A 5,000-nucleotide genomic window follows, 5' to 3' on the forward strand; every position below is an offset into this window, starting at 1 on the left:
CCACGGCAATGTCGGAGTCAGGGTGGTCTCAGATAGGTTGGCAGCACCAAGCTGCTGGATGGTGGAAGAAATGTAGGAAATGTTGCTACAAGTTGTGACCAGTCTTAGGAGGCAAATACGTATTATTATTATTATTTATTACAATTTCTGGGGACACATTGGAGGCACATGCCTCCTCTGATGCAGTCGCCAGCCGCTTCTTTTCACCTGAGAGCGAGGAGTTTCACCGGCAGGACGTAGCATCCCCCCCAGTTCCCCTCCCCCTGAACAGGCCACCCCGACCGACCTAGTCTCGCAGTAGCTAGCCAGCCATAGATAGATATCTACGTCTGGTGCACTACTCTTCAAAAAATGGTTAAGGACCGCCCCCTAAGACCAAAACAAAATGTGTGACAGACATATGAATTGACGCAGACGGCGTGACGCAACTCGTGAGGTGGTACATTTTGAATGATGCACCAAGTCACGCAGAGAGGCGGACTTCCCTAAGAGCCCAGCCAATCAGATGTCGCCACAGGATTTCTGATGGCAAGCTGGAAGCGTGCTGACCTAAGGCATTGGGTCTGACCACGTGAGACTACGACCCGCCACAGGAGGCACTAGCGCCGACTTCCCACCCGCAGGCACGGACAAACGGGCCTGTATGGATGTCCGACCGAGCCGGAGGTAACACGGGGGCTCGAACCTGCGACCCCTTGTGTTGGTAGGCAGTGAATCTACCTCTATCTACACTACCCGGACGCCCCAACGACTTATTATTTATGGTCCGACTCTCAGCATTTGACATGCTGCACACAGGCATCTTGGATTGTTTTCTCTTGCAGGGAAAGACGGAGGGTAAAAGATGGTGGAGTTGGCGTCGTGCAGTTCTCAGTGGGGGACAACGATGGATGGAATGAGAGAACAACGGAGATAAAAGTAGATATGGAGAGATGGAGAGAGAGCCGAGTGAGAGATATGGAGAGAGAGAGCCGAGTGAGAGAGTGGAATACGGCAGAAGAAAGCAGGAGATTACTCAAAGTGCTTATCTCCAGGCGGAGGAAGGTTAGGGTGACGAGAAAGAGGAGGGGGTACGGGGTGCAGAGGGGTGTGAAGGCAGCGGAGATGGCTGCAGCTCCATATAAGACCTGGACCTCTGCTGCTGTCTGATCTCCCTGTGCAGTCACTCTACATGCAGATGAAATATAACAGGCTTTCATCTCCCCCCTCCTCTCTGTCCAGGCACCATCAATTCTCCACCCCTGCTCCATCCATTCAGCCCTCCTGGAGAGGTGGCAGTAAGTCACAGTCGAGTACACAGCCCTCGCCCCTTCATATGACTGATGAAGCTCTGTGTGTGTGCCAGTGGGCAAGCCCACCCCCCTTCCCTCTGATGATGCGGAAGTGAATTCAAAAGCTGTAGTTCCTCGACTGGCCACTAGGCATCAGGGGGCACTAGGCATTCCTCCCCGTTGTTAAAATGCCCGACTTTGTAACATGATTAAACATCTTTCCAGTGAGGGGCAAAACACGGTTTTGGTCTATATAGCTAATTTTTTTTATATAACTCGCCCGTTTGGAGTAAAATAGACGATAGAAAAGGAGGTGATCGCGCAGCTTGCCGATCATGGACCAATAGCAGGCGGAGCTGCGGCTCTGGGAAACCTCCATCTCACGTGAGGTGCGGAAGGACTCAACCCATTCCCTCCCACTCTGCTGACAAAAAATCAAGATGGTGATGTTAACGTTTGAACGTTTGAAGAAGAAATTGAATGAGATAGCTACGTCCATATTATTTATGTCTATGGTGTGTGTGTGTGTGTGTGTGTGTGTGTGTGTGTGTGTGTGTGTGTGTGTGTGCGCGTGTGTCCTTATACATATCCCCCACACTGCATCCATCCTGTGGGTCTACATCAGTGGTTCTCAAACCTTTTCATGTCAAGGATCCCTAAAATGACACAAATTAGACCATGGCTCATTTGTCCCAGGGGCTCCCATCTGAGTTTTGCTTTTAGATGTTTTATTACAGAAGGTTTATGAAACCCATGAGCCAAATAGTCGTACATTCTGTCATTGTCTTACTTATGAATGGAATTATAGTGAAAATAAATGTACCCCTTTTTGTTGGGGAGCTCCTGGAACCCCCTCAAAGACCCCTGGGGGTCTCCAGACCACACTTTGAGAATCACTGGTCTACATGATCACTGTGATAATTATTGGGGGGTTTTTATGCATTGCTAAAGCTGTCGCCTATTTCCTTTGCCCTTGTGGCATTCACAGAGAAACGGAGCATGTGGTGTAACACTGAAAACGGTCCCCTTTGCGATGAAAATTGGTTCAATCACCCCGTATCAACCTGTCCCCCTCTCCGACCGCATCACTCCCCACCTCTACTCTCTCTAACAAGCGGCCCGCTCTAAGATTACCTAGTAAAACCCAACAGCTTTGTTGGCATGACAAAGACAGGAGCGAACACTCAAATGACACACACCACGGAGTTGCATAAAACAACCACCTCCCCTATATGCAAGTACAAAGACAGGCAGTCATGTAACGCACCCACTGTATCTTTCTCTTTGTTCTGGGCGTGCTGTTTTGCTCGCCATTGTTTTCATCCCAACCACCAACTCTGTTCATCATCGCCCTCTTCATCCTGCATCCTCTTGTAGGTTAGGCAGAAGACTCAGATGTCACCCAGGTGGACTTGGCTCTGTGTGCGATAAATCTTGGCTCTGTGCATTTAATAGGTTGCTGGACTGTGTTCCTCGCATGATATCACATTACCCAAGATTGTATTCAGTTGTTGTTATTCAGTATACAAAGTTATTTGGGTGTCCGGGTAGATTCCCTGCCTACCAACACGAGGGTCGCAAGTTCGAGCCCCCGTGTTACCTCCGGCTTGGTCGGACGTCCATACGGGCACAATTGGCCGTGTCTGCGGGTGGGAAGCCGGATGATTAAGGGTATGTGTCCTGCTCACTGCTCTCGTGCTTCCTCTTGTCGGTCGGGGCGCCTGTTCCGGGGGGGGGGGACTGGGGGAATAGCGTGATCCCCTTCCCCCGCGTTACATCCAGACGGTGAAACTCCTCGCTGTCAGGTGAAAAGAAGCAGCTGGCAACTCCACATGTATCAGAGGAAGCATGTGGTAGTCTACAACTCTCCCCAGAAAATCAGGGGGAAAAAAACATGATAAATAAATACAAGTATAAAAAAGAATATCTTATCCGCTGGAGTTATGTGATGGAAGTCCTTTGGATTTGCTGGTATTACATGTAAACACATTCTGGGGACTAGCTGAGATCTTGGGGGTCAATGCACCCTCCATCACTCATTCATTATAGTGACAGATGCCACAGAGTGCCGTTACAAGGCCCATCCCAAGGGAGCGAAGAGAGGAGGGAGGGAGACTCAGGAGGGAGCAGCCTAATGGCCTGGGACGCGCTCAAGATACAATTTCCATGTCAATCAATCACAAGCCATGCAGAAAATATCACTTGTTGGTTGTCAGCCAAGTCATATCCGTTTTTCTTTCCATTTAAAACTTTAAAATGGACGCTTAGCAATAGAGAACTAGTAGACAACTGCTGTGATGTTGATACAGAATGGGGCAGCTGTACAGTAATACTGTGTTTTGGACAGGTCCCCTTGCTCGTGTGTGTGTGTGTGTGTGTGTGTGTGTGTGTGTGTGTGTGTGTGTGTGTGTGTGTGTGTGTGTGTGTGTGTGTGTGTGTGTGTGTGTGTGTGTGTGTGTGTGTGTGTGTGTGTGTGTGTGTGTGTGTGTGTGTGTGTGTGTGTGTGCGTTGCCCCTGGGTCTGTTTCATTGTGTGTAACTGGATTAGGATGGACAGAGAGAGATGGCTCCCATGGAGAATAATGGCATTAGTACCTGCAGTCTGACCACTAGTGATGCATTGTCAATCTAAACCCACTCAGCCATGATTGACTGGTGATAAAGACTTTCAAATGATGTGCACTTTGCCCTCTGGCCTCCATGTGATAATATAATAGAACCCTACGTTTTAGGATGCACCAGTCACAATCTATACTGGAGTGAGTACACTTTACATGTATTAGCATTGGTTGTTTTTAATGGTTTCGCTCATTGTAAATCAATCAGGCAAAGCAGATGGAATCTCATGGTAAACCGACTTGTCATTGACCGTCTGTGTTTTAGTAGTAGTGCAATGAGAGGTGACTGACTGACTGACTGACTGACTGACTGACTGGAATGTCTTGAGCAGGTTGACTGAGTTAGGGGTGTGCTTTGTATCCTTGTTCCCAGAATAATCGCTGGCTACTTCCAATAAGTCCGTCGGAAATCCACTGTAAAAGGCAGAAATACAGGAGAGCAGAACAGATAGGGGAATGTCACGGTAATGGTGAATTTGCGCGCTGCAATCTCCTGCGATCTCCATGAAAAGGCAGAGACAGTCTGATAACCTTGCTGTCTGAGAGCCTGCGCTATCAGCTAAAGGGGGACATCATTAGATTAAGCATAGCCCCTCCCACAAGCCCAAACATCTGATCTCCAAATGATCCTCCGCATTATTAATTACTAAGTGCAATTACAGTTTGACAGACGGTAACATGCTGATTAGACTCAATTACAGACATGTATTGCAGGCTTACAGTAACCTCTGCTGTTACTGTATCCTGTACTGTACTCATAGTGTTTCTGTTTGCATGGCGTTATAATGATATAGAACACACACACACCAACACAGGGGAGAGGGGGTGTGTGTGTGTGTGTGTGTGTGTGTGTGTGTGTGTGTGTGTGTGTGTGTGTGTGTGTGTGCGCCCCCCCCCCCCCCATGGCTGTTTTAATGTAATCTTGGCACTATGCCAAGCTCCTGTCCAACTCTGACCTCTCAGGAGCCTCACTAGCACAGGCCAGCACAGAACCTATTAGCTTTTATACTGTGGCTGTTAATCATGAATAAAAACTTGAGTTAGCTGATAGAGCCAGATTAGTTTTTTATATCAAGATTTTTTTATCCACAATTTGTACTTGGCCAATTCCC

The sequence above is a fragment of the Poromitra crassiceps genome, assembly GCF_964638095.1.
Source record: "Poromitra crassiceps genome assembly, chromosome: 27".
In the NCBI taxonomy this organism is placed as follows: domain Eukaryota; kingdom Metazoa; phylum Chordata; class Actinopteri; order Beryciformes; family Melamphaidae; genus Poromitra; species Poromitra crassiceps.